General features: G+C 37.0%; 1 long non-coding RNA gene across 1 annotated transcript in view; it reads right to left on the reverse strand.

Annotated features, from left to right (window-relative positions):
* The window catches only part of LOC135324930 (uncharacterized), a 78693-nt gene that overhangs the window by 22421 nt on the left and 31472 nt on the right, over positions 1–24800 (reverse strand). The window contains exons 3-5 of the long non-coding RNA XR_010386157.1: positions 17907–17987; positions 16618–16654; positions 16478–16518 (exon numbers count right to left, since the gene is read on the reverse strand). This is a non-coding gene — a long non-coding RNA (uncharacterized LOC135324930). The remainder of the gene's footprint in view (positions 1–16477; positions 16519–16617; positions 16655–17906; positions 17988–24800) is intronic.

Genomic DNA, 24800 nt, shown 5'->3' on the forward strand with positions numbered 1-24800 from the left:
TCCTTTTAGCTGTAGGAAGTGTACATATGGAAGGCTTTGTTTGTTTTTATTTTTAAATAACATATGTTAACCAAACTTTTTTAGCCTACCCTGCTGAAATTGTCTTAAATAAAACAAATGTTATACTACTTTCTAGTTTAGAAGCAATTACATTCACAAAATCATATAATTTGTTTCTAAATCACAGCAAGAACTTTCACAGAAAAAACATTTTGGCATTTCTTTAGGTAGGATGTTTCTTTCATCCTTCTTCCTCCTCCAATGAGAGTTCAATATCTTTAGCTCTAAAGAAGGAATAATATTTAAAGAGACCAAATTCCTTGCAGGACCAGGTCCTCACATATGTTATACTGTGTACATGGGATGCTACTTAATGAGCAATGCAATATGATACTGTTTTGGATACTTTGAACAAGTGAGGTGCTTCTAGATTTGATTAATTAAGTGTACAAGAAAAAATGTCTTTTACATATAACTGGAGGATTTAGTATGCAAGTAGATGATGTAACTAGCTTAGACTCTGTTTTGCATCAGAAAACACTTACAATGAAGGGTATGCATACAAAAAAGCATTTGACTCAAAGCTCATTGAAGTCATTGAAGGTTTAACACTGGTGCTTAAGCTCTTTAATTCATCAGGACCTAGGTAATAACTAGCAATAACTCAGTAATTTTAAAAATGTAGAATATTGCACTTCTGGATCTTTATATGTATGTTGTCCAAAAAGCAGACAGAGGCTGGCCTAAATAGTTCCTCAACTCTCTCACTGGATTATTTCTGATGGGTAGCATGGAAGGGAGGGCTTTCAGAGTATATCAGTACTGGGCTCTTTCCCCAACTGCGTAACTGCCTGCCTGCCTGCCTGTGTAACCTTCAGCAAGTCATAGTCTTTCATAGCTGTCAAATAAGAACTTTAATACTTGCCTATCTTTGTAAAGTTAAAAAGAAGATGTTTGCTCCATACACTTTGCTTACTTTGAGTCATGGTCATTCAAGACTCTCAATGAAATCAATATAAGATCGAAGAAATAAGGTTCTAGCATTTCATTAATACATGTGCATTAGTATGTTAGTACTTTGTGACAGTGGCTTTAAAGAAACTCCTGCTTTATCACCCCAGAAGGAGCTGTAGTCTTGCTGACTCTATGCTAGCTTTTACTTTTCTGTGAATTTATTAAATTTTTACATGACTGCAGGGTGTTTATTCTGTGAGTACCTCAAGTTACTCACTGCTTTATGTAAGATTAAAAACCTTGTTAATTATTGTAGTTTATAAAGCCTATTTTATATCATAGGCTTATTTATGCCTTGTCGAAAATGGGTTTTCTGTCTCATAAAAAATTGCTTTTGTCTGGAAAGATAAGCTGGATCAACTTCAGTATTGTACCTTGACAAATCTGAAATATTTAATTTGGACTTCAATTCCCTTTGAAACACTATAAGATAAATTTTAAAAGCAAACAATTATTTTGAAATTAGAAATAAAGCTTTCATTAGAAATACCAAAATGGGCCTTTGGATATTTTAAAAATATTTTCCCTTTTTTCTTAAAAAACGATTAGATCAAAATTGCTATGATTTAACAAAGAATTTTTTGTTGAAGCAGATTTATCTACTGCAAAATTGATTAAATACTTTTTTCTACCAAACCTAAGTTTGTTTGTATACAGTATCACCACCCTGGAAGTCCAGAGGGGCCAGTAAGTGTTAGGAATATACCATCTTATTGACGTGTGGCAAAATTAAACTGTCATATAAATGGAACCCATTCAGTGATTTCCTTTCTCTTAAGAAACTATTACATTTAAGTTCTAGTGAGAAAGCATTGCTATCTGTGAAGATACAAGCTATCCTTAACGGATTACAAAGTATGATTTCGTATTTTAATGTTTTATACTCTGCCATTTAGCAATAGATCATATGCGAATCAAAAGTCTTTCCAGAGTGCCACAGCATATGCATTGCCTTTTCTCCCCCCGGAGCTGCCGAGGAGTTGTGGTCAGGCCCATACCTTTGCTCAGCCTGTGGGATTTAATCATCTAAGGAAGAGGAAGGAAAGTGCTTAGGCAGCAGTTCTGACTGACCCATAACATTCATAAGGCCATTGGTCAGCTCATAGGAATTCTGAACAGGGGTCAGACACAATGTGGGCCTAGATTCATTAAAATTTCACTTTTCCATTTAAAAATCTTCTTTTCCCATCAATTATTCCCATCACACTGTCTCAGTAAAGTGGACATTAATTGGTATTTCCATTTTCTTTTTTAGTCAACGGCAGATGTGAGAGAAAATGGGGACCTTGTGCTTTCCCATGGAGTTGCAATGATACCATCCTTAGGGAATTTCTCTTCTTGACTGGAATTATTCCACCACAGTCTGTCTAGATTGTTTGTCTTTTTTATTGTTGTAAACATTTACTAAGTGTTAACTAAATGCATTCCAGACAAAAATAAAAAGCAACAAAACAAATTGAGAGAACATCTAAAGAATCTTCCCAGGTGTATTTATTGATTAGCAATAATTCTGCAGTCAGTTCAATAACTAGAAAGAATGAAGAGAAACCCACAGAGTTTGACATTTCTACCTTTGTGTGCAGCTCTATAGTAACTTTGAACTCTAGCATTTTTGTTTATTTTTCAGCGCTTTTTCTAATGAGTGTGACTGCTGCATTCTTTCATGTTTAACTGATACCATGTCTCCCTCATCCAAGGTTATTGATGCCTTGCTAATTATATGATTAAACTTATCATTAAGGCTCCATTTTCTGATTTTGCTTTGAAGTGTTTTGTTTTTTTTTCTATTTCTACATGATAGCAGGAAAAAAAAATCTATCTACTGCTGGGAAATACTCTATTGTACCTTTCCCTTCTGAGAACTGTATGGACTTTAGCTGCTTTCACATCACATTGTGAACTCAGTAATTTCAATTAAGCAAGTTCCAGCCCTCAGAAGTTTCCGTGGAATTTATTTTGACATTATGGCCACTTGGTACTTTTGATAAATACTTTTGAGGGATTTTAGCAACCAGAATAGTCTGGGATTTAAGACCTGCTACCAGCTGCTGCATCTTCATTTCACTTTGCTCTAAAGTTTGTTCCAGTTGCTTTATCTTCTCATGCTGCAAGGAAACTTGAGTAGGCAACTCCAAAATCAAAGCCTACTGTCTCTCTCCCCCACTGGTCTGAGATCTCTATAGAGCTCTTCTTTCATGCATTCCTTTAACATAAACATTCAAGAAAAAGGCCCATTCAATTTTAATTTGACTTGGCATAAGCGAGAATTTTCCTTTTTATCAAATCACTTTGTTATTCATGTTCTTAGGAAGGTGAAAAATAGGTTAAAGAGTTGCAACCAGTACTGGCAACTGTAGGTTCCTCCTGGAAAACTGCTGAACTCATACCAGCTGCATCTGAAGAGCTGTTTCACTTGCATTTTATCCGAATTATTTACCACTGCATATTTTGATACTGAGTATGTGAAGACAGATCACTATCACTACTGCAGACAGCTAACAACTAAGATGACATTGCCAGGGAGGCATTTGGAATAGAGCTCCAAGAATCTCAAGGGCTTACAGTAGAATGAGTTCGAATATCTGATGATTTATTACTAATGACAAATGCTAAGATCTTCAAATCCAGTATCAAGATCTTTCTCATACTGTTGAAAATTACCCCTTTCCCCAGTTCCTAAAAATGATGTGAAACAGACCAGGGAAGATAGTAGGAGGGAAAGCATCTGATAGGTGCCACTGTGACAAGTACTGGATACACAGCAATTTTGTATCCCAAAGAACTTCAGAAACAAAATTATAGATTTAAAAATAATAACAGTTCTAGATATGAATGAAAAATACAGTCAATACAGAATGCACCTTATATGGATTCATATAAATAAATCATATGGCTTCAGTATGAAGTTAAGGTTTTAAACAATAAAAAAGGAGTAATCTTGCTGGAACATACATGTTTTCCTTGTTAGCACCCAAGATCTAAGAAGCATTCATTAAACAAAGGAGCATACATCAATAAAAGCAGGGAGACAATAGACATTACACTACTTGCATGACTGACATCCTTGCAAAGTAAAATAAAAGCAGTTTTGATTATAAGCAAGATTCTTACACCATGGAGTTTTGAACAATTTCTAGATTTACTCATTAGATAATAGAGAAAAAAGAAAAAGTACAGATTCAGCAAACATGCAAATAGCTAATATAGTCTATGGGCTACTGCTGCTTTTTTGTAGCATTTTTGGTAAAATAGTTGTAATTACTGTTTCTTGTAAGAAACACTGTGTATTGATAACAGCTGTCTATTTCTGCTATAAATTGTATGTAGACATAACCTGAGGTAGAATTACTGCATATTCTTAATGTGCATCAGTGGAGTTTTACCAAGTTAATAGTAACTTATTCTAGGCTCAAATCAAAAAAGAAACAGTAGAATTGATTTGCTGAAGCCTGAAGAGGTAGAATTGTCAGAAGTGGAGCTTTCCCCCGGCAGGCTTTATCTTTAAACATCAGACTAAAAAGTTCTATCAAATATGTTTACTTCATGTGCATATCTTAAAAATTAGCTACTCTTTAATTCCTTTGTTCCTTGCTCCTAAGCACTGGATGATTGCAAGTAGTATGATGGCTAAGTACATTAAACATGACTGTAGGGAAGATTTTCAAAGGGATTTAAACACCTAAATCAGTGGGAACAAGGTAATTTTTTGTCCCCCATGTCATCCTGAAATGTCAGAATCTCTGACTGAAAAACAGCCCCCTAGGTTATCATAGCAAGCGTGTGTGTGTGTGCATGCGTGTGTGTGTGTGTGCACACGTGTGTGAGTGTGACTGTGTGTGTTTGTGTTTTTAATTGCTGTGGACTCAGGATTTCCAAAATTTGTACTTCATTGCTTATTTTAAAACAACTTTATTTTATTCTTTTCGTGAAGGAAAGTGAAAAAAGAAATTCTGATTCTTCGGCTCTTTAGAGCAGCCTTGTGCTGATAGCTGGGCACAAGGAAGCTGTGAAGCTGGTGCAACTAGTTAGTGCTACATTTACGTGTCCTATGAACCCCTCAAATAAATGTGATATTAAAGTTTATGTTAACAAGAACAGGCTTGGAAAATCCACAAGGCTGTTAATATATTTGGCCTAGTCACAGCTTTCACTCAGCTATAGTAGAAATGCAAATACTTAAGGAAACCAAAATCAGAAAATTGTAACAGCAACTAAAACTAGATAGAAGCCAGATTACTACTCTTTCTTTGACTGTACATGATACTAAGGATGGTCACACGCAATTAAGGGACAATATCTTAAAGTGTATTTTACAGAAATACAGTTTCCCCCATGCACAAGGCTTTTTTCTCTTACAGTTATATTTTCTACATGCTTTCACCTGTACAATTCAATTATGGTAAGCTTCAATTTATCATTTAACAAGGTAGTTCAATAATGCTTTGTTTTTGTTAATACCAATTGAAAACAACCTTTGTACATATACACTTGAAATTAACTTCAATGGGAAGTTCAAGCTTCGTAAAATTCATATTGCCTGTGCAATTTTTCTGTTTACATAAAATATTCGTTCTAACAGCATTTGAAGCAGGACTTGATACAAGAAACGCTGAACATTTCACTGCACAGTATTCAATAAGACAACAAACCTTCAATAAATAAAGGTCAATGATATAAACCCTCCACCTAGAAACTGCCAGGCCCTGCCAGAAGGAGCTGACTTTCTACCACGTTGCTCTGTCCTTCCCACAGCACTCATTGAACCTTTACAATAAACATACCAGTGCCCCTACGTGGCAAGCATTTGCTGTTGACATACACAGGAATGAACCCTTCCAGAAATTTTCTTCCTTGCCTGCCTTTTCTTATCTAAGCAGCAAGTGCATAAGCAGAAGGCTGGAGTAGTGTCATGTTTCAATACGATCTCAAACATGAAGCCAAAGCCATGATTTATTTCAACTGTGCAATTCAGCAGTCTCTGAGGTCACGAAAAAAGGTCAACAAGCATTTTCTTTTGTTTGGAGATTTATGATCAGTTTTGTTAAAAGGCTAGGATTCTTCGGGTGATATTTGACATTGAAAACAATGTTTAATCAATGGTTATACTGTTTAATGCTGCTCTGTAAAGACTTGATTGTTTCAGCCTTCCCATTATTTAGACAGTGAATGAATGAAATAAGGGAAGTACCTTTCTGCAGCATAATGCAGTGAGCCATCTCACTTGTTACTCAGCAGCGGTTTGTTTCTCTAAAGAAATGGAAGAAATTCCACCATTATCCATTGCCTTCAGGGTAGGTCTGATACTTTTCAGGTCAAATTAATTTTCCAGGCCAAACCAGAACAAACCTAGGAATTCACTGCTGAAACAGGTTGCAACCTTGGGAATCAAGAAGCAGACAGCTATACCTTGAGCATCTTTCACATCCCATGTTGTTCTGCACTATGGTTAAACTTCCCTAGTAAGAGAAATCTGGATATGGTAGCTAACAAAGAAGTACCACTTAATATGAAAAACAGAGAAAATCTTTCAATCGCTTACAGAAAAGTGCTTTTGTCTGCTAAAGCTGTTCAATAGCCTCTGAGCCCTTTCCACCCTTTTTAAGGCAAATTAGAGCATTATTACTGAGGATACTCCTTCATGATTTTGCTACTTGCATTATTAGAGCATCTGGTAATTTCAAGTTATGGAGTAAATCTTCTCTGAGGATGGTACTATGCAAACACAGAGCAAAAAGATGATACTTGCTCCAAAGAGTTTAGAGTCTAAAGTAAGGGGCGACAAAAGGAATTCTTTTCCTGATGCTGGGGTGGATTTGGTATCTAGTTCTTCATGAATATTATAGAAACATTATTTGTTCTCTAACAGTATCAGGCTGGATCTTTCTTCAGAGGAAGATGGCAATGGCAAGAGGTCGGAAACCTTCCTGTGATACGTTAAGCAGTCAAAGCTGCAGCTAGAGCACTGTGAGAAATATTTCAGCCCAAGGTCTAAAAAGAGTCATCCTTCATAACACCATATCGTCATTACTGCTAGGGTCTATGTTTCTCTGTAGCTTGCCTTGTACGCTGCCATAGAAGATACCTGAAAAACTAGCATCCATGCTGCTCAAATACTGACACACTCTTGCACAGCCGCTTTAGACTTTTTTGCTTTTGCAGTGGAAGCTCATCAGTGTTTTTCTGCAACTATTATTGCAGGTACTGGATTTGGAAGTAGGTAACTTCCTATAGCATATTGTACTAGAGAAATATAGCAATATGTGAAAAACACCTGCACATTTGCTATTGGTGCTAAAGCAATTTGTGATGTTTCATTTCAGTTGCTGACAGTGTTAAGCACGGTCTGGTTGAATCCTTCATCACAGATTGCTCAATAAGGGAACTTAGGGAAGGTCATTCGCATTTCTTCTAGATTAATGCATGCCTAACTTCTGTAGTCCCTCTACATCAAATTTATAATAAATACTTGCAAAATTTCATTACTATAGGCAACTCTGAAGTAAATTACTTGAATACACATTTCACTTCTTAAAAATAAGATTAGCCTTACAAGTCCCTTATTCCTGCTGGTTTCTTTTGACAAAATGACTTATTTCCATGGTACAAAATTTCTCGTTATTGAAGGCCTTAAGTTCTGCTGATCACACTGTGAGCCCCTTAAGTATATGCTATTTGGATACATGGGTTCACAAAGTGCACCTAATGTTCTAAACATAAATGTAATTCTTAGTAGGTTTCATGTTGCTTACCTGTAAAAACACCACAATTTAATTCAAATTTTCAAGACCCTTAGTATGCCTCTATACGAACAAATCCATATAAAACTTTTGTCAGTAAATAAAAATAAAGTAACATATATCTAGATTTCTGGCTTGATATGTTTTTCCTTGTGATTTATGTGTAACAGTTGTGTATTATGAATTAATGCACATATTTGAACTTTTTTTTTACATGTTACACATTTAATAGTTACATTTTACAACAGCCCCACAAATGCATAATAGTGCAGAGGACTGATTAAAGAATTACCTTACTTTAAAACAGCAGGCCTATCAGTCCCACAAACACACAAAAAAAGAAAGTTCTGAGCTGAATGCTTTCTAGTAGCTTTAATGTGCCTCACAGCACTTGACATTGTAGCATGATATCATATGTACGTTACTGCACTAGCCAGGGGTCCAATGATAACAATTTCGGATCAGCTGCAGTGCCTGAGCATAGCACGGTGACTTTCACCAGTGACCTCTGTGAGGCTCTGAGCTACCTTGTGCTCTCTGTGAATAACATGACACCTCTGTTCTGAGAATCAACAGACTTTATTCCTGCTAAGCTGTATGTGCCCACCGAGTCGTCAGGCAAGGTTTGGATCCTGATGCAGCTGTTGTCTTTGTACCTTGGTAAAACTGCAAGCCCTGCGGGACAGGGAGCACGTTTAGCCCTGTCACTGCATGGTACTCGACATCATTTGGGTTGCTTAGTTAATTGAATAATAGTCAAAATAATCAAATTAATTGGAAGCCTAGCTGAAGCATCTAAAGTTACTCAGTAAAAGATTTACCAAATTCAGTAATTACTTAATTCTTTAGTTTTAACAAGTATGCTCAGAAGACTGCCTGTAGAGCAAGACCTTTTCATAAGCCTTGCATGTATGTAAAAATCCCATAATGTCTTTTTCAACTAACATCTAAAAAGGACATATGACAAACTGAAAAAATATATTTTAATGTTTTGGTTAGATGTAACTACTCTTCTTCTTTATACAGTTTAATTTTCTTTTCTTTCATCTTGATCAAAGAAAACAGACAATTGCAAGTCATTTCTCTCTCTAATTCTTATTCTTTAGCACAATGCTGCAAAATTGTATTGACTACACTAAAGCAAATACCATAAAATATTTTTATAAAAATTATTTAGCTTTTATTTCTACTGATCTTTGATTTTAATAAAATATACTAAGGTGACCATAATTTGACCTGTTGTTCTTTCAATAAAATAAAATAAGATACGGCTTACAGGAGAATTAAAAATGAAACTTAGCTTTCAGAGACAAAGTTCTGATAAACAGAACTCCTGTGCTGTACTCCTACAGCATCAAACTTCTAGAAAGCTAAAAAACAATTTCCTCTCTCTAAAAGAAAAAGATGCTATAACAACAGAGTACTAGTTTGTGAGAACAAACTTTTTTTAAAGAAAAACTAAAGAAAAGGATTTATAATCACTCCTATATCCAAAGTCAGGACAACATTTTATGGTATTATAATATTAAGATATTAGGTGTATTGAGATCTATAAAAGTTACCATATTAGATATGTTAAGATACATTAAATATTTTGGCCTCATTGAAGTTAATGCGTGTTTAGAAATACATGTTTCTCTGTTTGCTCTTGCGCTCTCAAAATTTGATGCTGTAAGAGGTTCAGCATTTTCCACAGTGACTTAAAGACTCAAGCTCACCCACCCCTGTGCCAGAGCAGATTATAAATACAGAAACATAGATGGCTACCTCATTTTCATGAAAATGCATTAAAACATAATGTTGCAATCTGGGAGGCAATACAATATATTTAACTCTTCTTATCACCAGGATCACAGGTTACAGTCTAAATCCATTTAGGTTCTGAACATTCAGCAAGCACTCAGAAATTCAAGGAAAATCAGATGGAATTCAGGTGCTAAAAGCTTTTCTGGAACTGCCCCATCACCCCATCTCAGCTTCCACTGAAACCAATGAAAATATTTCTCCAGATAGCTCACAGTGCTCTTGTATTGATCTAGAACTCATCCACATAATAGTTTTTCAGGAAAGCTTGAAGATCCTGAGAGTTTTCAGTTCAGCTGTGACCCTGGCTACTATTTCCTATGGTGAAGACAAGAAATTGGAGGATTAGTGGCAACACACTACAGCTTGAAAATAAAATAATAGTTGCTTCTCCTATAAAGTAACCTGCTGGCCATGAAAGGACCTCACTAAGTCCTGAGCAAAATGTAAGATCTCTCGTTTTGCATCATTCATCTCACTGCAAATAATGTTTCTCCTCTTAAAATAAAAAGAGGCCAAACCTGACACTATAAATCCCCCCTCTTCTTCTTGTTTCTCAGCCCAAATACTTTTTTTTCCACATAATTATGCTCAGAACAAAATTATAGGAATAATGATTCATTAAAGGTAAGAGTAATCAAAGAGAAATACTAACAAGACGTGAAAGCAAACCAACATTACAGAACAGGGACTATGTTTCCAAGACAGTCACAGTCATGACTTCGTGAAAGTGAAGGAGAAGGAGGATTGCTTGATGAAACAATACAAAACATCAGAATGCCTTAACATCCTACTCTAGCTGCCTTCCAGAGATGGGGGCCCCATAGCAACAATATTTCCTCATCAGAGAAATCCTCTTCTTTCAGAACCTTTAATGTCTGAGTTCTCTGATACCATTACTCTGGTAGTGTGATTGTTCTGATTAATCCATGTTAATAAAAGAACAAGCTCTCAGACATGCCGATATAGGAATGTATAGTCTAAATCCAGCTCCTCTGGTCTTCTAAGAATTAACTCTTCACTCAGAAAACAAAGAACTTCCAACCTTGCCAAACGTAATAACTCCTTTTTGCCTTGCAGTTTGGAAAGACTCATGCTGTTAGACCTATCTGGCCTGCAAGCTTTTCAGTTGGCTTCCTCAGTGGAAGCTGCAGGCAAAGTCCAGCTTAATGGGTCTATTATTATTACAAATAATGTAAATTGTGCCTAAATACTGTAGGATCCCCAGAATTTTTTTATAGATAATATTTTAGCATTTGTTTACTATTTTTATCCCAAAATACTTTTCAGATTTTGCACAAGCAGCACCATTGAAATGCAGCTAGTTTGCAGGTCAGCACTAGTAATGTAGAGGAGGCAATATATTGGCAAGGGCTTGAAGGCAAATCTCTCTCTTCAAAAAAGTCCTATGAAATTCATAATGTCCAGTCTGAGCAGGGAGCTCCTTAACATTTAAGATTTTTCTGGGAGGCACCACATATAGTACATTTTTGGAATGACATTGGGCTAAACCCTACATTGCTTTCCTGGAAAAATATTGTCGTAAAATTCGGAAGAAGAACCACCCAAAAGTAGCAGAAATGACAGAGTAGTTTCTATAGCCCCCTTTCTTCCTGCACCAAAAGGAAAGGAGGTGAAACTGTATGCATCTCCTCTCCAGGCAGCACTGACTCCCATAAGGGCCCAGTGCAGCTTCAGGCTTGAAGTGCAACTTGCAGCTGCCCCTTCCCCTGCTCTAACAGCCTTAGCACACTGATGTGGCATACAGCGGTATATACCTGTAGTGTGAAGCAAGCTACTTTTGTGTTCCCCATAGCGTCTCAGCCCCACGCAAGGCCTCAGCAGTAGTTTCAAAGGCTAACCTATCTGGAAGATTGAAATGAATCCTGCTGGAATTGGAATTGATGGCAGCAGGCTGTCCCTCTAATCCAAGCCAAGGCTACCCTAAAATCATATGAGAGCCCCTCTGACTACTAAACATACATTCCTGCATTGCCCTGAAACCTGCTCCTCTGACTCCTGCTCAAAGACCTCTGGGAAATAAGAGCCACCTGCACCTGCAGACCTGTTATTGCAGAAAGCTGATCTTTGTTTTAAATCCTTTGGGATTCTCAGCACTATGAGAACTTTATTCTGCTGTTATTTTTCGTGTAGTCTAAATAAATGTAGTGTTTTTTCCCTACTCAGCATGCTAAATCCCATATCCTGTTTCCCAAGTCTGATTCTGAAAGGCTGGGGACATTGACACTACAAGTGTTTTGTTACTGTCTGATAATTTGGTTAATGTGAACAATTAATCCCCAAATTCTTTACAATTAAAGACCCAGAGGGAGTACTAGACCAGGGCTTCCTCAACATACTTTGATTACGTGCTGTGAGTGGTGGTAGTGCGTCTGCAGCTCCTGAATCAATACTAAGTTAGCACAAATGCACAGAAAGACATATATGTTTTCTTTTCTCGTATCTGTCTTCCATGCAACCTCAGTCTCCCCCGCCTCTCACACTCTCAACCTCTTGTCTCCTTCTAGCTTCCCCCCAAACGGGGATCCATCTCATATGCCTTGGTCATCTGCTTGCTACCTAAATACCTCAATAACTTGCCCCTTTCTGCCGAGCTTGTGCTCCCTACCTCATCCTGCTGTGGTCCCCTCCTGCTCCCTGAGCAGGAAAGGTAGATACTGCAACTGCTTATGTATATGCAACGGAGACTGAGAGGAGCTCACAGAGGAGCTGGAGGCTATGGCGGCACACAGCTTACCAGCAATAGGGGCCTGCACAGAGGGGTTTACCCCATGGTTTAAGGCCACATGCATGCAGCTGCAACCTGCCACCACTTGCCACTGTGAAATGATCCTACAAGTAAAAGATTCTTTCACTCTGACAGCACAGAAAACAATTTTATCTTACTTCAACATTCACCACAGATACGATTTTTACCCTTCTCTCCTTGCCTTTGACACTGCATCTTATGCCAAAAAATGAATTTCCCATAAAAGAAAATTTAAAAAAACCTAAGTCCCCAAATCCTCAATAGCATTAAATTCTCCCTTTTTCTTCCTTCCTTGGTTATTTTTGCATATGTCTACACGACTGTGATCAGCATAGAGTAGGGAAAAATGGGCTAGCTTTGAACCAGCTAGGTTAACCATTGTTAATTTACCTACAACCATGCAGAATTCAATGTTAATCAGAAACCTACCCAAAAAGCTGTGGAAATGTTCGGTTGATTAGACCACGCTGCCATAGCTAAACTGCTACGGGGAATATCTCAGCTATTGACGGCTTTGCACTCTAACTATTAGGAATGGAAACCATAATGAAGAGGGACGCGAGTGTTTTGACATTACTGGATCATACAACTTAGTTTATAGATAGAGCTGTACTAATGCCAGTAAATGTGTTTTCTAGAGTAGATAAGAACAAAGTAATTTGCAGGCTGCAATAGTTCTCACCCAGAAGGAAGACTTATGCAAATAGAGTGGATAAATGAATAAGATAAATGATCGCTTGAAAAAATTTACAGGCTAAATAGTCAAAATTTTGTGTATACAGTTATCCCACATGTGTACATGAATACATATCTAATTTGCAAATATAATTATAGTGATTGTATATGCAGATGAAACCACCGTACGGGCAAATTACACAATAACTTGCTGCAGGCATGCATAAATAAATATGTCACAGCATTACTAACTTGTCCATGTAGTACTAATATATACATGAAATTCAAATGTAGTCCTGAAAACCTGCCTGAACTAGATGGTAGCAGACTGTCTATCCAGGCCTCTCAAGGGCTATCTTTTATTTCTGCCCTTTACTTTCAGAAAATTAGGACTCACTTCCTTACCAGCAGCTAGGTTATCAGGTATGTGGATCTTGTCTGCTAAAATGGAAATAAGAAAGAAGCAAGACATAGAGGCAGGCAGACAACTTTGGTCCACTGACACGCAGGTCTTCCTGCAAGACGGAGCCCCTGAAGCTTTTGCATTCAGCAACATACTGTGATGCAATATGTTTCTAGTTTTCTTCTAACACAAGACAGACTGGAACTATGGAGGTTAGCCATAGTAGCAGCAGAATATATTGACATTATCTCCTGTTCTGACTACTGAACTGGTGTAAGAGACTGCATGCATACAGAAGGCACTATATACCAATGGGCTGATCCTCCCTCAGAGCAGACCCTTGGGATCTTTCTTTCACTCTGATGTAAGCAAGAGAAGAATCAGTCTCAGAACATCTAAAATGTACATTTGGAGCAAGCCATTCAGTACTTTGATGAGAAATATTTCACATAAGACAATATCACTTCTGGAAAATTGATATACTATATAAAGTACCAGCCTCCTAAACTGTGCCCTGGTTCTTTTAAACAAAGCTAAGAAATTGTGACCCTACTGCATCAGTAAACGTGCATTGGAACATGTTATTGCTGATGTTCGATGGAAAGCAGCACACTATTTTTTGTTGGTCTTAGAACTGGCCCATGTTTAGTTTCTTATTTCTGTATGTTTGTGTCTCAGGCAAGCTATGACTTTAATCACGAACAAGCGCAGATTTCCCAAGGGCTATAGTTTAGCAGAACATTACAGTCATCCTATCTGCGAGGTCATGTGAAAGGCTATGACTTGGATAGCTGACACTGAAATATTATTCTGGCAATTGTAAAATACACCTCTCTTAAAGCCTTATTTCATTGTAGAACAGACATGAGAAAAACATGGAAGTATTCTTCATAATTTTTTCAGAGGGTTGTTACCTGCCATCTGGTCAGTCGCTGGTAGCTATTTAGAGCAGATTGTGCTGTTCTAAACATGCGCAGCTTCAAAGGGACTGCTCGGAGAATAAACAACTACCCAGTGGGAATACTGATGGCACAATCTGGCCCTTAGTGATTATTTTAACTTGCATCAAAGATATGTAAGCTACACCTGGAGATTTGTATTCATGGTTTCAAACTCTAATTGCTTCGCAGTACTTTTAATTAAAGTCTTAAATGCACAATTATTTATGCGATCTTAAGCCAGTTTGACTAATCCCTCTATCTGTTTTAGAGAAACCTGTGATTCACAATGCAAGTTAGAATAGCCTAAGAGATGGCTGTAACCGATGGTCTTCTTAGAACCACTTCAGGTATTTTTCACAGCCCTGAATCCTAAAAATACTGAGTGGCAGCCCCGTTTTGCTCTCCCAGTCCATGTCCTATGCACCAAGTTCTGCCTCTACATGACAGCAATTCTCCCTGCAATATTCATTTGGGGAATCCAGCCGAGTAATCGAGGTGGGATTCTGCCATTCGGCTTTTTGAAAAGGTCACTAAAATGTAAATCATGCAGGTCTAAAACTTTCTTGAGGGCTTTCTTCTGTCCAAAAATACAGAACTGGGCTCTTAATGGAGCATAAAGACAAAAGGCAATGGCATTCTTAAAGTCCATCTGTGAGTATGTGGAAAAGTTTGAAAAAGCTATACTATTCTGATACAATTCTGCTTATGTGCTGGAGATTGCCTCCATTTTTCGTTCCTTATTGTGTACTACTAAGGATATTTACTTGAAGATAGAGTCTTTGTTTAAGTATTCATCTTTCTTTTTCTACTCAATAATCTGAAATCCTAATCCTCTGTTTGTGACGTAACAGCAGGACTGCTATGGAAATTATTACAGTGCCAAAACTTAGAGGACTATGACACCAGGTAGAGAATAAACAGAAGAGGCAGATGAACTCTTGGGAAACAAGGATCCCTTTTTTATCCAAATATTTTCATTAAAAAGAACAAGGGAAGGAAAGTACATGACTTGTTTCTGAGGCCCAGCTGCTCTTTTAACCAAGCCTTCAGAAGGATGAAGTGTAAAAGGGCCTTGTCACTCACAAGAAAAAGGCTTTAGTTTTGTTTTCTTAAGTCTAGACCTTTGGCTCCTATGATTTATTTACATACCTCGATATTTTTTTCCTTTGAAGTCCACAGGCACCAGTGACAGGAACGGTCACAGATAGTCCTTTGCTGTGGTGAGTTGCTAACTGACCTCCAAAAATCTCTATCAAGGACACAGTACTGCCAGTTACATTCGAAAATCCCACGGCCTCCAAAAATCAAGATATTACCAAAAAAATATAATCTTTATATTTGCTTTCTGATTTCTGTGCTTCCACACTAACATGTATCATGTTTCAAACTTTTCCATCATAACTGCGAGGGCTAGATGCTTACATGAAATGAAAATTGAGATTTTCATTTGTCATTTTACCACAGGAAATTGGGATGTTAGTGAAAACACCATGTTGTGTTAATGGGCAGGTTTTAATCCCTCAATAGCAACTGTCTGATGCTATATGATAATGGCCTACAGAACAGGCCTTGAAGATCAGCACCTGTAGGATGTACTGTATTTCAGCGTATATTCATCTTGTGGATAGAAGAGAGGCCACTGAAAAGGAAAACTGGCTGGGCTAAGAACCATCAACAGTGGTACGACACACGAAAATGCCATCATAAAAAAGTACAAATATTTTAGATATATGAAGGACTGACTGGAAAGGGGAGCAAGTTCCAAAACCAAATCAAATATATTCTCATACCGACCATAAGTCAGTCAGTCAGACAGGTGGTACACAGAAGAAAATAGAAAAAAAGTACAGGGACAGATTAAAAAAAAAAACTAATAAAAAGGAAGTACTACATTATAAGTAGATTCTAAGATAAATTGGCACAAGAGATTGAAAAAAGAAACTAAGATTTTAGTTAGTACTACCCAAGGTATGTTAAAGTAAAGAGAAATGGTAAGAAAGATGTGTGTCCAAAATGTAGGATTTACGGCCAGGCACCAAAGCTTATTAATCATACAATGGATGTATCAAGTAATTGGAGAAGAGTATATGGCAGATTTCACAGTGAAGGGTAGCAGCTGCCTTGCAAGACATACCTGCACAAGCAGAGATCATTATCGCTGTAGTCCAGACACAGCTGTAAAGAAATGTGATTCTTTAGTCACTATTGCCCATGAAGCATAGATTAGAAGATCAGATAAAATTATTGCACACAGAACAAGAGGTAGTACTTTACCAGGAACTTTTGTTTCCCATTTCTTAAGAAGGTCCAGCTGAAAAAAAAAATATATATATATATAAAAAAAGGAAGAAATACACTCAACTGGACAAGACTGGGCACATGAAAAATATAAACCTTATTCTAATCATCTGTCATACATTGATATTCCCCAATGCAATCACTACTCTGTACAGTGGAAACTGACAATATCGGGTCCATCAGAAAGCAACAGTGAGGAACCTCTCTAAAATGCTGAAGAAGATAATAACGTTCTAAACATGGCTGCCTAGATCTAATCGAGATCTCTGTTAGTAACCATACTACCTCCACATTATTCACTCCAGGTTCTTAGGCAGGGGAGGGAAATAAAACTGTAATGTTCACTTGAGTCAGCTGTAAATTACAAATCCAGCTGACGGTGGAAGCAAACTCCAATTCAACTTTTTTAAATTTGGAAACATTGCTGTGACACTAGATGGCATTTGTAGTTGAGAGGTTATACATTCCCACTATTTTCCTAAAGAAAATTGGGTTTCATCTACAAATCCTCACAGCAGCCTTCCTTCTTGGGGAAAAGATTCTGATGGTCTCAATGCCACAGGGTATTGTGAAGTCAGTTGGGAAGCCTGATTCACAGAAAAGTCAGAGCATGGGTTACCTAAACTACAACTCAGGTGCCAGGCAAGCATGTCACTACATAACTTCCCAGTCTGAAATTTCGATGTTTTCACAGTAGCAGCAACTTTTAAAAACAAATCTCAAATTTTAATTGGAGACCTAATTTTCAAATTAATGGAAGATTTTCATCCAGTCATAATAAAAAGAATATCACTGGCAGAAGATAGGCATACAATATGTGCAGGTATCAGTTCAATTAAATGACAATGTTCCCTTTTCAAAGATGTAATACAGCTGAAGTTAAAATGCTGAAGACAAGAGTGTTATTCTAGGTTTTTGGCAAGGAAAATCCTGTAGCATTATTTTCACTGGAAACATAGCACAAAAAGTTCAGTTTCTGCAAGGGGTTAGGAGGACAGAGGGGAAGCCAATAGAATTCCTCCAAATGCATGCTCTGTCTTCTAAATATCACAAATGTTTAAAATGTTTTTCATGTATGTCATGAAAAAGTCATAAAATCCATCATTTTTAATATGCACTTAGATTTGGGCAAAGGAGATAATTATAATTACCTATCAAATAATATAATGTTAAGTAGGGTAAAGCATGATATTATTAAATGGTATCTTTAAAAAGATATCCCCTCCTTCAGACGAAAAACTTTGATTATACCGTAATATACTTACCACTAGTATACTTCTGCATATATTCATGACGGTTCTTATAAAAATCTAAAAGCATTCCTCCTGGAGCTCAGATGTTTTCTCCTTTGAACAGAACACAGGGATTATTTTAAATTAATGAGATGTTGGCTTGACTATTCCATTTTTGTTCAAAAATGAAAAAATAAAATAACCTTGAATTCTAGTGGACAGTAACACTGAGAATCTGTAGTCACAGATTAGCCTCACATTGCACTAAACGTGATACAGAGAAGCAATACAGATGATCCATGCCCCAAAGTGCATAGTGGAAGAGTATAACTAGATCATACATATATTTAAATAAGGCTGTACTGGCTTGGGAAGAAGACCATAATAAAGAAAGGCAATTGTTTTTGGTATTCATAGCACATGCAAGTACTCTCTATTCAATTTACTGCACCTGGTGCAAAATAAAAACAAAACAACATATTACAGGAGAATAATATCCTGTGTAATAGACAGACTAGCTGTTGATAAAGATTATCTTAATCAAAATCATTCTTAACCCATGTCAATAAATGCCTGTAAGCCATAGACTAACGTCAGGTTATTTTGAAGCTAAATGAAATCCAGTTCACAGCTGCACATACTTCATCACATAAATGCAGATTAAAGCTGATTTGAAAGCATCATTATGAATAATGCATTATTTTTAAAGTACAAAGTGAATAAGGTAGTCAGCCTGTGTAAAACTGAAATAGGTAGATTTTCAATAAATGGCCAGATTCTCCACAGTAAACAAGGGATAGCAGTTTCCTCGGTTGGAGAGAAGTTGTGCTCACGAGTGGGTTCAATTCCTAGAAGGCTGGGATACAATGAGGAGAGAAGAAAAAATCTTGTGGAAGTTTCTCAGATATTAACACAAACTGGAGGATGGATTCCACCTGCTCTAAGCTACATTGTCCCATCCATGACAGTCTTAACACAGGATCTGTAAGAGGCGGAAAAGGAGGTATGTCTAAGAGGTAAAGTTCAAGTAGTGACAAATGAAATTCAATTTTCACAACTCTGCACAAACTCTTCCAGCTGTAGAAAGTATTTCCATTCCCTTCATAAACATTTGGACTATATGAGAAGTTCAGCTCTAAATATTCCCTCAAACTGCAGGCCTCCAGTTAGCATTAGTGTCCTTTGTTTACTGCATTTGGTAAGTTAAATAAAGCCTTGAATATTAGAATTATGGAAGATCTAAGCATAGTATCTTGCTCTTACCATTCAGATTTAGTAAGTAGTTATTAACCACATAACTCGGAAATTCTGCAGTCTTTTCTTAGGCAAAAGATCCTTTCACACTTAGAATAAAACAAGTTTTATTTAAATAAGGACAACTGGACTAAGTCCTTTCATTTGAAAATTATATATATATGTCTATATACATACATACATATATATTTGTGAGAGAGTATTCTTTACATGTATGTATATGTTTAGATACATATACAAAATATACATATAATCTATATATGTGATGTTATAATGGTTAGCAAGTTAGAAATCTGAGTAAGCCCTTACGAGTGCCCTGTGCAAACGTAGTGACACTATGTGCATTGCAATCAAACAGTTTGACTGATGTGAACAATCATTCCTAATGTAAAATTCTAGGCATAGTTTCCATTGCATTTAAGCTGAAAATCTAGATGCTTGTAGTGCACAGAATAGACAGCCCATCCCTGTGGTAAGGGTAACTATGCCACAATATGTTTCAGGCATCTGGAAAAACAACCAGAACAGTAACAGCACTGTTTTACTCTGAAACAAGATACTCCTTTCCTTTTAAAGTCAATACTTTTTGAAATTATACATTTTGAGATAACTTTGATAAAAACCTGTACCACCATACTCTGCGCCCTGCTGTTGTTGTAGTTGTCGAAGTTGTGTGCTGCGAGTCCCGTTAGTATCTACCGTGTCATTGATCAATCAATAGTCAGTTTTAGCAATAATGTCCTTAGACCTTTTCTATGAACTCTGAAGCTGATGGTTCGATGCATAAGTGTTATAGAAGCCAAATACTAAATACTGTTGCTTGCTGATTGTCTAGAGCTTTTGCATTAAATAATTAAATCAAAAAGAAAGGATTACTGTCTGAATACATAAGCCACAGGGGAGAAGTCCTGGAATACTGTATAAGTGCATAAAACCCACCTTTCCTGGACTTCAGCAAAGGGCTTTCAATTTTATGACCTTTTCCTCTTTCCTTCTCAGATAAAGGGTTTTCACATGCACTTAAGTTGTGTTATCAAGTCTGATAGCTTAATCATGTGTCGCGCACCTGATATAACATTTGCAGCTCTCATGGACAAATATGATGAGTGTTCTAAGAGTATGAAATTTCACAAATTCAGGGGGTGAATTGTGGGAGGTTCGAGTCTAACAGGGTGTGTCTATGTAAACAGATGAAAGAGGACTTCATAAACACAGTTTAAGGAAGGGTGGAAAGTTTTGGGTTTTTTTTAATCTTAACATCATTCTTGTCAAGATCCAGATCCAAGAACATAGACTTCTTCAACATTTCCCTCTATTATGTTTTCTGTAAATCACTGGAGATTAAAACTTCCTCCCTATTTCGCTTTCTCTTTTCCTTTTTTAAAGAAAGTTAATATTCTTTGGAAATTACCAATTGTTCTTCCACACACGTAGGCTCTTGTGCCAATTTGGGAAATCATAGCACTGATATGAAGCAAAGACTGATGACTCCTATCTTTTATTCTTTCAAAACCCTTAACAAGTGGTTTCATTTATTTGTTCTTCATTGCACTTGATAACCTTACTGTGCCCCCCAAGTGAATGAGTTTTGCTGTTCTGCCAAGGGTCAGCCACAGAACTATGCAATTCACCCTGAATTCTGATGTCTTTTGTTTCCACTTTTTACTGCTTTGGCATGCTAAGGCATCAATGCTTCCTTTCTTTTAATGGAAAACTGAGCAAAGGCTTCAGGATCTGACTTTTCAAAATAGGATCATCTTTTTGTTCAATTGTCAAAGTTTCAGGGAGCAGTGACCCATGTCTTATTAGTTACCACAATATAGTAACCTACAGGACACATGGCACCATTTTTTTTCATGAATATAAAAATACTTTTCTCTTTTATTTTTATTTTTAATTTTAGTTACCTAAGTTTGGTTTTCTTCAGCCTCTTATTCCAACTTCCAAAAGAAAGAAAGTGCTCTTTAATGACCTTATGATAGGTTGGTGGGCCCCTCTCTGCTGTCTGCAACAACCCAGATGCAAAAATCTACAATCACCATCTTCTTTTGTAATTCACAGAGCTGTTTCTAAGCTCTTTGCCTACTGCCAACATGCGAGTTTACCTGTGATGTCAACCCCTAGTGTAGCTGTTTTGACTAGTGTAGTTCTTTTCTTTTGTTCGTTTTCCTGAATGACTGTCTAAAAACTATTCTAGTTTAAAAGTGTAGTTTGGTAGTATGAGTCTTGAAAAGAAATAATAATCCCATATCACCTTTATCAAGGGGATCATTTTAGCATCAGCAACACTGCTATTTGCACACGTTCAGTCATAACACGGAAAAATATCATTTTCAGCTGTGTTTTGAGAGCATTTGTGTTTGTTTACTATCATCTGCTGCCATCTGAATTTTTCATTCACATGTAAAAAGCAGTTCCCAAGGGTGTTTGCAAAAACAGCCATTAGTTAAATCTCTGCTGTTTTGAGAACTTTTCCCTAACAATAAATATTCTTGCTGATAAGACTGTTATTTTTCTTATGTCCAGGCTTGAGCTGGACTTCTCAGACACTATACATCTGCAGTACCTTCTGGGTCAGTCAGATGATTCAGGGGACAGAAATTTTCTAAAGCTTTCCAACGATTTACTTGCAGAGCAGCAAGCAGTATTTCTTTATCACATTCACCAATAATCAAAATTGCCTTCAGATTTTGGACCATCTAATGAAAAGGAGTATTCAACAGCAAGATGTTTCTAGTATGACTGAAAAGAGTGTTTTTGCCAGTTATTCGAAAGCTTGACTAAAGATGCATTTTTGTGGCTTACGTTCTTTGATATGAACAGACTATCCCCTTGCCATCTACCTGAGGCTCTCTCTTGCTAGATAAACTTTTCTGCTGATGGCCATTCTGCCTGCTGGGTAGAGATGATCTGGTCAGACTGTATATTCCCTCAGTGCTGCTGAGCTCAGTCAACAACCCAGTCATAATTCCAACAGATGTTACTGCTTCTCAAGGCCAAGGTAACCTTTCCAGACCTCTTAAAAAACAAAAAACAAAAACAACAGCAAAAAGCATAACTCCTGGAGCAAATATTAATAGAATAGTTATTTAAGCCCTTCCCTCAATGCCAGGAGGAAATCTGCTTTTTGTTTTCTTATAAGGTAATTTTTTCAACAAAAAGTAAATCTGTGACCTTCTATCCCATCTATTCCTAAAGTATAGAGACCAAAGCCCCTGCTTGAGAAAACTACCACTATTAAAGAAAACATTTAATCACCTGCTTAAATGCCACCAAAGTCATTACAAAGTAGGCACATGTCTTCACAAGAGTCACCTCCACGGTGACTATCTTACAGTCAACACTGCCCTTTCCTGGGGCTTGTCTTTACTCAAAAATGGGTTAACATTCCTCAGACTCGAATGCCCTTAGGGCTCTTGTCTCAGGCCTGCTCAAATCACACCAGCATTTCTCCATCTCACCTCTTTACTCACACCTCCCTTATATTTGGATTGGGTGAGGCATCAGTCCTTGTCAGACAAGATAACACACTTAACCCTTTCTCCCCATGGTCAATATCTGAAATTTGGTGACTGGTTCAGAAAATCACTGCTAGCTTTTGCAAACTCAAAATAAATCATGAATTTCTGATATGAATTGAAAACTTATATATAACGTGGGCAATATGACCATCCCTCCTTTGGCATTTACATTGACTATAGGACGCAAGACTTCTCAGTTTATGTTGTTTCAATATCACCCATGAATATAAGTTCAAAACTCACACTGCTTCTGCAGTCATGCTCTAATTCTTTTTAGGCCATTGCACTATCAAAATACCAAAAGAGAAGCCTGTGTTCAGCCTTTAGTTAGAAGTCTGTTTTATTAAAAAGCAAGGCAATCCAGATAAGTTTGTTTTCATTGTTTCTTTCAGTGCTGAGTGACTGAGACTTGGATGGACAATTCTTTCAGTGTATTTAGATCATAATTTTTCTCATATCCACTGTATTTTTTATACAACAAGCCTGATTTTTCATGGAATAAAGATTATAATTTTGTTTGATTATCTCTAGCAGCTTTATGTGGGCTTTTTTGTGAATTGATCTTGCATCTATTAGATACCAAAGGTAAATATGTGTGATTCTATCAGCTTTCTCCTTTTTATTTGGTACTCACACTGTTGTAAAGAGGTGCAACTTCAGTTGCCTCAGTTACAACCTGGCTGAGTTTAAAAGTGCTAGGCCTGCAACTCTATTCTTTCCTCCCATCTATTTCTCACCATTTGACTCGTACCTCAACATAAATCTCCAAACATGACCTAATTAAATTGCATCACTCAAAGCTGCAAGTTTTATAGTTACCAAAGTCTACTAAACAGTATCAATCTCAGTATTATATCTCAGATCAGGGTTACTTAAACATTTTCATACATGAAAGAAACAGTTATAAACAACATTCTCAAATTACCTTCTATTCTACACAAAAACCACAGCAGTCAAGTCTTTCCATATAGTAACAGATTTCTCAGATATAAGTGGTTACAGTAACTGCATTTTATGAAGGACTCTCTGAATTCTTAAGCTCTAATAAGGTACTACTTCAATTCCAGTTTTACTATCATACTCTTCATAGATTCAATGAATAGCCATTTATTATCAACAGCTCTACTATTTTAGGAACATCAGAAAAAGTTCCCTTCTCTGAGAGTCCTACTGCACATCTCTGACCTAAATGTGGCCCACTGCCTTTGTTATAAGACCACTGGAGGAAAAGTAGGCCCTTTTATGTTTAAAAACACGTAAAAAACTAGGAGAGTCATTTTTGTAGAATAATTTCCACGAGGAAGATAATCATATTACATGGGTCTGTTCCTCGCAACAGGTACATGTAGCAGCTTATAAACACCTGTGAGTGTTCATAAGTTAAAACAAGCTGGTGTGCTATTAACTTACCCTTGCATCACCTGTACAGACAGAATGGGGACAAAGTGAGTACATTCCCTATCGTTGGCTTGATTCTGTGTCCCAGCTCATGAAGCCACCACCACTTACACACCATCATATATACAGCACTGGTAGTGGCGGGTGTGCAGAGAAGCGGTGGGAGGTGCCATGGATGCACCTCAGCTCCTGCAGAGAGTGGGACTCATTCAGGGAAAGCCTTGCTAGGTGTTGAGGTAGGCACCAGAGCGGACAGAGAGATGCCCAGACACCTAAATCACACCCGAATTTCTGCAGTTCTTCCATCAAATTCGTTTTCACCCAGCACTTTGGGAAGTAAAATGTCCTTGCAGAAAAATACATGATAAAACCGTCTTGTTTCCTGCTTAGCTGATAAAGAGATTGTGGATTTCTATCAAATTTCTCTTGTGCCAATTTTATCCTCAGATTATCTCCATTTCCTCTTTCCTTCCAATTGAATGCTTCATTACCTTGCAATAATTTATTTTACCACAATTTATTACAGAGAAAATAAAAGCAGGCATTATGTGTGGGGTTTTTTCTTCTGTAAAATATAGCTCAGATTCAGATTCTGGTATAATCTACCTAGCAAAGATGAACCCTTTTCTGATTCTATATTTACACTAATCAGAATATTTTCTACTTGAATCTAATATGCAAAGGAAGGGCAGATTACATGAAATGAAGACCAACTTGAACAAGAACTAGTTCAAAGGATGATACTAATTTAAAA

The sequence above is a fragment of the Dromaius novaehollandiae genome, chromosome Z, assembly GCF_036370855.1.
Source record: "Dromaius novaehollandiae isolate bDroNov1 chromosome Z, bDroNov1.hap1, whole genome shotgun sequence".
Taxonomy (NCBI): domain Eukaryota; kingdom Metazoa; phylum Chordata; class Aves; order Casuariiformes; family Dromaiidae; genus Dromaius; species Dromaius novaehollandiae.